Genomic DNA, 14,504 nt, shown 5'->3' with positions numbered 1-14,504 from the left:
ATAGGTGTTATAATAATACCTAAGCTTAAACGGAAAGTTAGAAACTTAATATTATTTGATAGCACTCTGAATGATATTTAGACTCGAACTTAAGAATTTTGTCTTAATATAAGCTTCAAGATAAAATTACTTATATGAGTATAAATAAGTATAATTGGTATTCAATAAGAATAACGACTAGCAGGCAATAGCATTTAATTGCTATTTATTCTTGTTTATTGGTATTACTGGGTCAAGAGTAAAAATATATTATGGAAATATAAATTTCCTTGATTCTGGATTAAAGCCCTAATAAAAAAGAGGCACTTTTTGAAAAAGATACTATTTATGGGAAATAGGAAATTTTCTCCGGCAAAACTGGGTATAGAGTAGCAGACTCTCCAGCTTGTCCGGATATACTGAAATTACGGCTCCGGCGTGAATCGGATAAGACGGGATAAATGGTATGTCAAACCAGTAACAAGATTTCCCTAAATAGTATCATGACCAAATATCTAACTGGTTTTTTTTGGGAATATGAATCTATTATATACATTTAACCCTATGAAAGATACGTATATTACAACATATGAAATATATAATATAGATATGTATATCTATAAGGAATTCCAAAAGTCAATTAAGAATAAAGCACAAGCATATGTATATAGATTTCTTTATCAGGAATCTTTCGCATATATCTTTAATTTTGATATCAAACATTCTTTCATTTGATCATCTACCTCGTAACTCGTGCAACAAAATAATACTGGAAACCCATTAAGTTGGGACACCATCAAAAATATAAGAATTTCTAATACGTTACCATAAACTACTAACGCCAGTAAGAAGCTGGTAAAGTTAATGCACAAGAAAACACATGAAACTTAAATTATACATCCACAGATGTCGAAGTTTATCACACACGACTTCCAAAGGCAAGATCTTTGAAAAATATAAATTAGGCACGATGATACCTACACTAATTCCATCAGTAAAAGAACTCCTAAATCAAAAATCGGCACTTTGCCACATGATCTTACAAACGATCAAAATGTCGCTGAGGTACGTTGGAACAATATTTTACAAACATCGGTGCATAGTCTAACCTGAGTCATAATTATTAGCACTACAAAAGAAGTCATATATTTTTGTAAATCCTTGATTTCATTTCACTTCATTCGACATTCTCTGATAATGTTATTTAACAAATAGTTATCACACAAAATTTCAGATAAGAAGTTCTTATATTTCTTTCGTTGCAATTCTAACTTCTGCCTATAATAAATTGACTTTCGTGTTCTTTTAATGGTCATCATACCATAAAGAATTCTTTCATAATAGCAAATATTGATCCATTTCGTTTCTTGGTAAATCCACACGATACACATGCACTATTTGTTGCGCATGTGGTTCATTTGAGTTATAAGACCCTAGGAAGGCATCCTTTCAATTCGTTGTTTTATCAAAAGTTCAAATATCGTTCCGCTATACTTGATCTTTGCATTATAAACCGCGTTTTTACAAAGCAATGACTCTTTAATATCGAATCAATGAATTTATTGAAAAACTCGATTTTCTTTTGAAAGGGATACATGGTTTCTTTGTGATCATGTTTGAACTTTCTTATTAAAACTCGTTTTATCCAAACCCAGTTAACTTGCTCGCAATACGTACTCAATTCAAAGTCCCATATGATGGATTGAAACCATCATATTCAAAATAGTCCTAACAAGCACTTCAATTCTCTTAAAACCATAATATGCTTGTTTAGTCTTCGAATTCATCAAATCATCTATTTGATCACGATCACTTTGTGATGACATTTTCACAAAATTGAAGATTGCGCTAATCTAAGATTTAATTATTTATTTATATTGAATCCGCTTTATTGATTTATTTTATAAAAGCAATCTTAACACAATTATGTGCTAAGATAATGATCCACCATTTCATGTCCTAATTCCGTAGTCCTTACAACCAATCGAGCCTATCGTGATATTTCTTACCTTTCATTAATCGAAAAACATTGTATAAACTTAATTGATTATATATAGAAACTTACAATATAGTATTTCTGTAATTAAAAATTTTGTTAAAATCATTAAGGTAAAGAAATTATATTTTTACGTATAAAATTTTGTTTAAAGTATATTCTCATTTAAGTTTATGCATTTATTATTGGTAATTAATATTAGTTTTATTATTAGCAATAATATGTTAATAATAATAGTGTTAATATTATTTTTAGATACTAGAGTTATTATCAGGGGCATGTATTGGATAGCCTAGCCTTAGTTAGGCATGGACTGGCCACCTATGCTTAAACAAGGCAGCACTAACCAATATCCGCCGTGATAATGACTAGTTAATTAAGTCATCATACTTATTTAGTAAAATTTAATTATATATAAAAATATTTTACTATGTACTAAAAAGAGAAGACATATTTTAGAGGGACGAATAAAATTATATAAATAAATTATGTATCACATATTTTGTGGTAACTATGTACTATAACACTATAACAAGAAAATAACCATATAAGAATAAAGTAGCAGTCAGCAACTACATTGGGTTGGAAGAACATTGTAATACATAAAGAATAGCCACCACAACATTTGTAACTACATTTTTACAACGCTATATGGTTTCAAAATAAAAATGAGTAATCACCTAGAATTGACCCAGTATTATATAAAATATTTTACAAATACTTTTACCCCTTTTATTCATAACTTTCATTTAAACGTTATAAGTAATAGTGATTCTTTTACAAAATCGTAATACTAAAATATTTTGTAAATGTAATAACTTCATTATAGTATTCTGTAATCTATATTACATAATATAAAACTATTTGTAAATGGTAACCCTTTTTCATATAGTAAAAATGCGAAACAAATAATATATATTACATTTGCTTTACAAATATAATATAATAGTTGGTCATGTCAAAATAATTTATTTTTATTATATTTCCATCTCTAGGACATAGTATGAAAAATATAGTCACTAATAGTGTACTATCACATTATTTCACCATTTAAAACAACTTGGAACTCTAATACACTAACTTTATTGTCGTTTGGTGTATCTTTGCAATTCACTCATCTCAATACATAGAATTTCTCATATCATAATTTACTATTTGACAAATCAATTTTTATGCTTTTATTCCATTTTGAACCCGTCAATTCTAAGTCTTCCTCAGTTGTCAAATCAAGTAAGATTTCTTTTAATAAAGAATTTTATTGATTCCAAAAGTCCTTCATATTTATTTTAAAATCTATTTATCACATATCTTTTGGCCTGAACCTAGTCACCTTGGAAACTATACCATTTCATCTCATTCGTTTGTCATCGAATTCTTACACTAATTCAGTTGAACCATTGAATCCTATCTATTGTACAATTCATAGTCACCAAATTTGATATTTTAATTTGGTATCATTTACCTTAATATTATTCTTTTTAATCAAAAAGTAACATAACTCTAAAAGAAATATCGTAGCCCAAATCTCGAGGACGAGATTTAAAACAAGGTGGGGAGGATGTAACATACCAATTTTTATCATATAAATTATAAGGTTTGGTTAAATTTATTAACCACTAGTAACTAGTAACTAGTTTATTTTAATATAAATATTCAACCCAAATAGTTTTAAACATTATTTTATATAGTTGATTGAAATATTATACCAATTAATTGGCCTATGTATGGGTGACCTGCCTAATAAAAATAAAAGTATATAAAAACTTATATTATTAGACAGGTATATTACGGGTAAGTCGACTGTTAGAAATATGAAATACTTAGACGAACCTAGCGACCGTATAATAATTAAATTATAAAAAAAATACATTATATTTGAACCTACTATGTTTTTAATGAAACTTGATTCAAAATATAGATAAAATTATTCTCGTTTTAAAGACATTTATTTATTTTCTAGAACGTCGTATTTTAGAAGTTATACGTGTTAAATAAATAAAGCAGTTAAACTAATTATAATATATAAATAATAAATAAATAAAATACCTCATCCAATATTGCTATGTCTACGTGTGAGATTTGAAATCTCATATATGAGATAAAATGGACATATGTCCTACGAAGAAAAAAAATATATATATAATAAATAAAGAAATAGAAATTTTTATTGTATACGTATGTGCTTTTCATGAAATAGTGGATTGAAAGAAAATAGATATGTATAGAATTTTCTTGGCCACTAAGTAACAATACAACTATAAATAAGAGAAGTGCCATTCCACTTCCTTCCACACTCTGTTTCGAAATTTCATATATCTATGTTCTTACATTTCTATTTTACACTAATAAAGCACTGCGTTGTTTTAAGCATTGTAACTCCCGATCACCGCTACCCTTTCCGATTGATCTGAGTTCCATAACGCATGTCAAGGCTCTGCCCGACTAAGTTCATTTGGATTCTATCTCGGAACATCGGGACAAGGTTGATTTAGGGGTACTATATATTTAACACAAGTGCAATATATATTTTTAATAGCCCAAAAGTTATACCCAAAAATTTATACCAGGAATCCTTCTAGTTGAACCCTAAAGTTACACAGTGGGTCCATCCCTTTTTCTCACCATTTTATTCTCTTTTTGTGAGTTACCCAAAACTATTATTTATTATTTATTATTTCTATTTTGTAAACAAACTTTCATCAAAAGTCATGCCTATTATTTTATTTACCCAATAGGGAACCATAGTTGAGACACCCAAATAATCCTGCACAACCCCTAAAATTTCCAGAACAATCAGAATCAGGATCAGGGCCCCTAAAACTCAGAGGGGGATAAACCCTAGCCAACGATTATCCTCATAACTAATTGTAAAATTCGAAAATTGAAAAACTGTCGACACAGCAAGCCTACATGCATGAAGGGCTACTCTATGAAAGTAGGGTGACCACTCGCGTAGCGCGACGCCTATAGGGGTACCCCCTCGCGCTACGCGACGGTGTCAAAATTCGGGTATAAATAGAGGGGGTTGGGACTTGAATTCTGTCTTTGGAACGACGTAAATCCGAGTTACGTAGATCAAGTTATCACAGAAACAGTCCAACACACACACACTAATATCGAATTGCTGTCGCGGAACAGGGTAATTACTCGATCGCTATTACGATTTAGTTTCCGGGATCAATATACCCAAAGAATGTCTAAGTGCCGCCCACATTGGGTTATGCTTTGTCGTTTGTCGGTAATCCGATAAATGAGTTGAAGCATTGTACTTTGTCGTTGTCGATAATTCGATAATGAGTTGAAATACTATACTTTGTCGTTTGTCATTTTGATAAATGAGTTGAAGTATTGCACTTGGTCATTCAATGTGAGAATTTGATCTCGGGAAATTATCGTAACTAATGTATTGAGCATTAACCCGGTTTTTGTGAAATTCGTTAAGATTGATTTAGGTTTTTCACCAATACTTATTCCATTATGTTAAACCACCAGAAATACTCCCAACTACACCCTTACAATCAAATAAACTATTAAATCATCAGAAGATCCAGAATAATAAAGTACATGCTTAATTATCGGGAAAAGTAGAATCAAGAAGTTGTTAACTCAATCCTGCATGCTAATTTGTGAGTTATTCTTCTTTTATAAATTCTTTTCTCACCGTTTGTGAGTTATTAACTATTTTACAATACTCCAAATTCATTTTCCGAGATTATAATACCAGTGATTAAGTTGATGTAATCACCAAATTACAGCCAGTATGTGGGGTATTGTGCACAATATTACAGTTTAAATCATTTTAGGTGGGCGAACCTAATTTAATTGATTTACGTCATTCATTGGGGCAGCCAATGGTGATATGACCACTGTCACAGATTCGGTCGAGTGACAAATACTGTGGGTAGTTGGTTGATATCAGAAACATTGTAAAAGATCTTACCACTGTGAATTATAATAAATGCGTCATTTTCCAGTAACTAGAATAATTCACTCAGTATTTCCCGCTGACAAAATCTTTTTAAAACGCGTTTCAGGTAATTACAATAGATTGGAGCAAGGATTGGATCCGACACTGAAGGACTTCAAGAAGTGGCTTATTTTCAAATTAAGAAATATTGTTTTTATTTAAAAGCTACCTTTGTAAAACATGGAATTTATTCCATCTTTTTAAATAAAATCCGGTGTTTCTAAACTCTGATATTTTTCCTAACTCACGGTCCTGATGAAATTTCCGCTGCAATGTTTTTAAAATAATCACCGGTACCACTGGACTGCTCACGGCACCGATTCCGGCTAGATGGGGTCGGGGGTCGTGACACACTGCGGGTGCGTTTGTCAGACCAAACGGCATAACAAGAAACTCGTAGTGCCCATAACGGGTTCTGAAGGCTGTCTTTGGGATACTCTCCTCTTGTATCCTTAACTGGTGGTAACCAGATCGCAAATCGATCTTCGAATAGAAACTTGAACCATGAAGTTGGTCGAACAGATCATCAATCCTTGGCAGAGGATACCTATTCTTGATCGTCAGCTTGTTCAACTCTCTGTAGTCAATGCACATACGGAAACTACCGTCCTTTTTCTTGACAAACAAAACTGGAGCTCCCCAAGGCGAGAAGCTTGGTCGGATAAATCCCTTGTCTAGCAACTCCTGAAGTTGTGTTGACAGTTCTTGCATCTCAGACGGAGCAAGTCTATAAGGTGCCTTAGCCACAGGCGCGGCGCCTGGAACTAAGTAAATGCGGAACTCCACTTGCCTTTGAGGCGGCAAGCCAGGCAAATCTTCTGGGAAGACTTCTGGGTACTCCCTCACGACAGGGATGTCTTCGATCTTCGGTTCTTCAGCTTTCTTATCCACAATGTGTGCCAGAAAAGCAACACATCCTTTCTGCAAACACTTTCTTGCTTTCAGGCAGCTAATAATCCTCAACGGCGTCTCACGCTTCTCTTCGTGAACAGCAATGGTCTCACCATCTTCGGTCGGGATACGAAAGACCTTCTCATGACAAACTATCTCGGCCTTGTTACTCGATAACCAATCCATTCCTACTACCACGTCGAAGCTTCCCAACTGGACTGGTAGTAGGTCCAGAGCAAACTCACGCTCTCCCAATTCAATCACACAACCCCTGACGACTTCATTGGCTTCTACTAACTTCCCATTCACCAATTCGATCGAGTACGGAATGCCTAACTTACTAGCGGCTAAACCAAGCATATTCTTAAACTCTAACGACACGAAGCTATAATCGGCGCCAGTATCAAATAAAACGGATGCATAGCGTTGGTTTATAGGGAACGTACCAGTGACAACATTGGGATCCTGGCGCGCTCCCCTTGCTTCTATGTTGAAAACCCTTCCGCGGGCTTGGTTTAATTCCGGGCAATTCCTCTTGTAGTGCCCAAGATCACAACAGTTGAAACATCCGGGTCTCTGCCCATTTCCACCACCGTTTCCAGCTTGATTGTTCCTCTGATTACGATTCATAGTGCCCGCTTGGTTTGCATTATTGACCCGATTCCCATCACCTCCATTGTTTCTTTGTGGGCGATTCCCAATACCACCACAATTATTTCTATTCCCAAATCCTCCTTGGCCTCCCCGGCCAGCACTAGCCCAACAGGAATCCTTCAAGTGACCAGTCTTTCCACAAGCTTCACATACTTTTGGCCCGCATCGACCAGAGTGATGGCGTTGGCAAGAGTTACACTTGGGATGTGCACCCATATATCCCTTACCTTTCCTCCTACCACCAGCTGTATCCTGAGCTGGCGCGTTTTGCTCTCCTTTCTTAACAATCACACTGGCTCCCTGCTTGAAGTTCGAAAACTTCCGCTTGTTCCCTCCTGATGACTCCACATGAGCCTCTTTCTTCTTTGGCTCAACTTCATCAAACTTGTTCAAACGAATTGCCTCCTCTGTGAGAGCCACGCTCAAATCAATGGCTTCAGTGATAGTTGCAGGTTTGGAGGAGGTCACCATGCTTATGATTTGAGGAGCTAATCCCCAAATGAAACGTTCAATTCTCTTGAACTCAGGAGTGACCATGTAGGGTACCACATGCGATAAGTCGTGGAATCTCTGAACATACTCTGCTATCTTTGGGCCTTCCATTTTCAAATGCCAGAACTCGGTCTCTAATCTCTGGATTTCAGCGCGGGAACAGTACTTTTTGCGCATGAGTTCCTTCAGTTCGGTCCAGGTCAGCGCGTAGGCAGCAGCTTCGCCAAGTGTCTGTACTTGTAAATTCCACCAAGAGAGGGCTCCATCCAAAAATAGCCCAGAGATATAGGTGACTTGCTGATCCAGTGCGCATTTGCTCATGCGAAGAACAGATTCTGTTTTCTCAGCCCAGCGGACAAAGGCGACAGCACCTCCTGTGCCATCAAAGTTTACGGGCTTACAGTCTAAGAACTGCTTGTAGGTGCACCCTGCACATACATTATAACATATGATTGGCATTAGCATTCTTGCTAAGGAAATCCATTTAGGTCATGGTATGTCTTAATGACTTAGGGTTACCATGAGGTGGATTGTTATTGTTGCCAGTGTTGCCAGAGTTGCTTCCACTCATTCCTCCTTGAGAGGCAGCATATTGAGCAATGGCAGCAGCAATGACTTGCTGTAGTTCTTCCTGAGTGGTAGGCATTTGCTGTTGTTGACGTCTTGGCGGCATCTTCTAAAGATGTGTTTACGTCGGTTAGGCCATAGTAAAGCGTACGTATATAGTAATAGTAATAGCTCATAACATCTCATGTTATCCATACATCACAAATATCAATCACACAACATCCCATGTCACAAATATTATACACACAACATCCCATGTCATAAGGATATAAATAATCGATCAAGCATCAAATATGATGAGAATACTGCGATTGCCATATATCGAGACCACATAGTCGGTGTATCAGTACATCACTGTGTCATACAATCACCAATCAACTAGGGGCTACATCACTCCTGTCCAAAAACTATATCAAGTCAGTGTCAAATACATCAAATATATGTCAACAAAAGTCAGAGTCGTCCTGTAGTCTCCAAAAATGTTGTGTAGTCATAAGCAATCGCGGTCCTCTCACCAACGTCTACCCAAACAGCACTGATGAGCTCTATACAGATGGCGGTGGAGGAGGGGGAAAGTGAGTGTAAAACAAACGATGTAACTGGAGCCAGTCCTCCTCCATGGCTCTCTGAGTATGGATGAATGAAGCAACCTGCTGCTCTAAAGCAAAGAGACGTGCAGCATAATCTGGGGGTACAGGTCGAAATGGCTGCAGAGGAGAGTGTGTTTGACCATGGCACGAACATGGTGGCAGCTGACCTCTCTCAAGCTCCTGGATACGCTGCGTGTGTGACTCATGCTGAAAAACGAAAGACATCAAAACGTCCTCTATAGTGTGTCCCACATGGAATGGATGGTAAGGATCAGTAGGTGGCATGACAGGCGGTGACGGCCAAAGGAATGGCGTACTGGTGGGATCAAAAGGTGCCACATGAAAAGGAGAGACAGGGGGCACAACAGGTGGAAACTGTGGCATGACAGGAACAGATGTCGGCATATGCCCAAAGGGATGGGCTGACGAACCCTCTCCAGGTCTCGCTGGAGGTACAAACTGAGGAACCTGAAAAGAGAAATCAACATGTCGTGTATCAGTGTGGTGTGGGGGAATAGGTGGAACATCCTCATCAGCAGGAATCCACCCGTGCTGTGCGTGCTCGTCCGGTGGATCCATGTGTGCCACGAACAGCGCATGCTCGGGCTCTAGTGGAACGGGATCAGGTGGGGGAGCAACAAAAGGATCAACGGGTGCAATGTGATCATCAGGAGGGTCAACAGGTAAATCAGCAATAAGAGGTGGATCGACATGATCGGCAGCAATAACATGATCACCCTCCAGATGATCATCGATAGGCGGGTCAACTATAACAGGCTCAACAGGGATGCCAGCATGCACGGGGTCATGCTCAGGCATAGGGTCTAGAGCGGCTGCCTGCTCAGGAGCCAAGGCAGGCTCAGGGTCATCAAAAGCCATCTCGAAATCGAACTCGGGGTCAATAGGATCGACTGGGTCAGTTGGATCCTCCATGGGCTGATCCATCGGTATGAACTCTATATCATGATCTGGGTCGAATCCCGGAGGAAAGATAGGATCAGAATCCTCTATGCCATCATGGTCAAACGCAAAGCTGGGAAGAGGAGCAACAGAGGATGCCTGGTCAGGATCTGAACCATGCGAAAAGTGTTGTGCGCTCAAAGTGTGGGAAGGTGCGGATGCCACAGACTCAAAGGAGTCTGGGACCGGAGAGTGCGCAGGCGAATCCTTGGCGGGAGCATCAGCGATCATCAGAAGATCGCCAGCAGGAAGTAGGGTCGCGTCCTGGATCTCATCCTCTAGAAGATCATCATCCTCTATGGGCTCATCGTCATACAGATCAATATCGCCGTCAGCCTCGGCGTCAAGAAGCAAATCATACGCAGGATAAACGGCTAAGGGTATAGGTGCCGGAATCTCTACCAACGGTAGGTACTCAACGGGAGGGCCATATGCAGGCTCATCAGCACCCTCAGGTAGTGCGAAGGGCTGAAAATCGTCCTCGTCAGTGCTGGTGTAATCAGAAGTGTGCACCTCGTGCTCTGAGGATGGGAGGTCATCAGATACTACAGGTATGGGTCCAGTGGTGTCCGAATCGCCTGTACCGAGCGAGTCCATGAGTCTGTAACATAAACACAAATATGCACAAATAATCAATCATACAATCAAGTAATCACATAAGTCACCAAGTAAGAAATCACATAATCCTCCTAGTCCCACTAGCCTCCCAGTCTCCTAGACTGACATTCCTAGTCCCACTAGCCAAATTTTTCCCAGTCTCTAAGACTGCTCTATCATCCACCTCGACCTCCTAGATCGAGCCTCGGCCTCCATGACCGAGCCTCAGCCTTCATGACTGAGCCTACTCTTCCTAGTCTCACTAGCCATCTACCTCGATCTCTAAGATCGAGCCTCGGCCTCCAAGACCGAGCCTCAGCCTCCAAGACTGAGCCTAAAACAATAAACATCTACCTCGATCTCTAAGATCGAGCCTCGGCCTCCAAGACCGAGCCTCAGCCTCCAAGACTGAGCCTAATACAATAAACATCTACCTCGATCTCTAAGATCGCGCCTCGGCCTCCAAGACCGAGCCTCAGCCTCCAAGACTGAGCCTAAAAATAATAAATGAAATGTGCTCAACATTTGTTTATAAAAAGGTTTTGGATCTGGACTTAAGTGGTATGCAGTAAAAATGTTTTCGTGAGAGCCCTAGTGATCATAGTCTAGACTCGAGAAGGAATCCTAGTTCGCTATGATCAGAGCTCTGATACCAAGCTGTCACACCCTGGCTTTGCGGAAGCGTGGTTAATTTGGTGTGACTTCTTAATACCATAGCTTAATCATAACAAAGCTATATGAAGTAAAAACATGCAAGATCATCCATTAAGTATTAAAAACCAAATACAATACCATTGTCTTAACGGGAAAACACCCTAGCAACCATAACATTGTTCAACTAACAAACAAAACATAAACATGGTTTAAGGACTGTGACTTGTCCAGGAAAGAGTCACATTCCCTAAACCCCGGATGACCTCGGAAACTAGTGCAGCGGGAAAACGTGCCATACCGTGCCAGATCTTTAATTCCCTGAAATACATGTAAGTTGAAAAATCAACAATAATGTTGAGCGAGTTCATGCGAAAGTGAGTAAATAAACCTTTGTAGTTATCAAAATCCTGGTATGTAGCAAATAAGGAAAAAGAGATCACCAATGGTTTGCAAGGCCATTGATACGTGTGAAGTGCAAGTAGGAAGACTCAACCCTTGCGATTTTGCGTCGGGGTACAAAGTCACCCCGAGGTCCGTTATGCTGGACCTGGGGTTGGGCTCGCTACACCCAGATAGATCTACCGCTTACGTCCCTCGGTCCTACAATGAGGATTAATGGCCTCTAGTTCCCGCCTACCCACTCACATGATCTAAGTAGTAACCCTCCTTACGCTAATCATACCATGTAAAAAGTACTCGTAATCATAGTAACATGTATTTCACCCCCGCAGTTTAGAAAACTGAAAACACTTAAGAGAAAAGGGGGACATGAACTCACAGTCGGTGCGTCTCTACCAAGTACTCCAAATCAGGCAGCTATGCAACGACCTACATGTGCTAATTCTATTAGACGGACGGTCGTGCCTTAGCTTTATAGTTTAAGTTTTTGGGAAATAGTTAGACAACTATTCCGTGTTTACTTTTCGTATATACTTGGTAGTTAATCTCCTTCCCAAGGATGGGGCATTTAATACATGTGCGTTCGAATTATATCATTAAGTCTCACTTAATATATATTTATTTCTAATTCCAAAATATAAATATTTTTCTCAAAAATATTATATTTTTACCTCACAATATTTTCCCAAAAATAATACGTTGATAAGATACGCGTTCATAAATATTTCTGTAAAATGCGTAAGTTACGTTTTAACGTTCGAGTGGTAATAGTAATTACCGGTGTAACTCATATAGTTATCGTAGAGGCGTTCGTATTATTTTGGATCTGTTAACGTTCGAAAATATTGTTTTTACTCTAAAAATAATATTTATGTATTTTTCACCAAATAATCATAAAAAGTGTGGTGAAAATATATTTACCGAATATATATTTATCACGTTTAATTTTGTGAAAATCCCACCTCCGAATATTTGTAAATAAATTCTTGGCGAAGTATGTTTTGAAAACATATCGAAAAGATATTTCTAACACTTATAGTGAAAATAATTCTAAGTGTTATGTTTTTAGAAAAATTTCGCCAGAGTTTCCTCTGTAACTGGAGGTGGCCACGCTTTCAAGCGTATCATTTTCTTTTACTAAATCAATTTCAACAACTTCTTTATTCAATCAAACAATTTCCGACACATCAACTAGTCGACAAGTATGTAAATCGCATAAGTACATGAACTTGTAGTTTTTCCGAAACTATAGTGTAAATCCCATTATATTTTGTGGATCTTTATATAAAGTTATTTAATCTCGTAAAAACCTCGTTTTTAAAGTAAATCCGTCTTTACAACTTCCCGTCATCTTTTTCAAAGATTGTTATTTTGTCGAAACTTTTCATCTCACAAGTGTTTACACACTTGTGGTTTATAAAAATCATGCTTGTTAATGTAAGATCTATTTTTAGAAAACATGATTTTCTTTGACGCTTGGTTCTTTGAAAATACCACTTGCAGATACGTAGATCCGCTAGTTTTAAATACTATTTTACAAGTAAAACATTTTTACACAAGTTCATGATTCGCGTGTGGTAGAGTTTCACCTTTTAACCCTTGTACTATTCAAAACAAGCTTATGTCAAGATCCATGACTTTAACCAAACCGGGTTAAATGATGATCCGAGCTACCACAACATAGATCGGGTCTAGATAACCACACAAAATCAATACTACAACATTTACACAACTTATGAGCTTTTAACCAACATTATTCATGTTTTTAATAGACTTTTGTGCTTCAAATTGCAAGTTTCCGAATTTTAACCGTTACATAACATATTAACCACTTTAGAATAGTTCAAGTATGTGTTTTAAGCATTATACCTCTAGCTCGAGGCTAGGGAAGAATCTATGCGAAAAATGTGTGGATAAAAGCTAGATAGAGAGGTCCTTCGTCTTCCGTTTGCACCAAGACTCCTTATGCGTGATCCTTGAAGCTTGTATAACCTTGGAATGGAATGATCAAAATTGAAAGGTGGATGTGTGTGGGTGTGTGTCTTCGGCCGAGAGGGGGCAAGGAAGGGAGAAAGAGAGTGAAACTTGGTTGTGGTTGTGAAAGTGATGTTGTGTTATGTTAGTTACTTATAGGCAATCTCAAGTTCTTAATACAATGGTTCGAATGTTGTCTAGATATTAGACAAGTGTGATTATTTTAATCACTAAGGTACCAAGTGTGTCCCCCTACATGGGGACGGTTTGTAATGGGGGGGGGGGGGGGTACTAGTTCAAATCCAACCAAATGTTAAGTATTTAGTTAGGTTAACTAAGTTAAGTTTAGGGATTAACTTAGTTAGTTATGTGATGTGTTTTAACGCGGGTGTTAGGGTGTTCGGGGACCCTAACTGGCTCAGAAAAAGATCAATATTGTTAATGTCAATATTTTTATGTTCCGGGTATGGTCCGGTTGTTCGGTTGGATAGTAATCCGTTAAAGTGCTTAACAAAGCCTTTATGTGTCGTAAATACCATTTTTAGTGACACAACTTATCCCTGACACTTTGGAAAGTGTCTAGTAATATCTTTCTCTTGTTTTGGCACTTTATTAGCTAGTCAGAAGCTGAAATGTTAATTAAAGTGCTGTGTTTTGTGCTCAGTGTACGTTTTAGGCACATCCAGTCATCGTAACTTATTCCTAGAGACGCAGTTCTACAACCCTTGTATCCCTACACTCACCATGGGTGTAGTAAAATATTTCTGGCTCATACAGGCCTTAG

This window comes from Helianthus annuus, chromosome 12, assembly GCF_002127325.2.
Source record: "Helianthus annuus cultivar XRQ/B chromosome 12, HanXRQr2.0-SUNRISE, whole genome shotgun sequence".
NCBI lineage: Eukaryota > Viridiplantae > Streptophyta > Magnoliopsida > Asterales > Asteraceae > Helianthus > Helianthus annuus.
The sequence above is the reverse complement of the archived record's forward strand: the minus strand, read 5'-3'. Positions refer to the sequence as shown.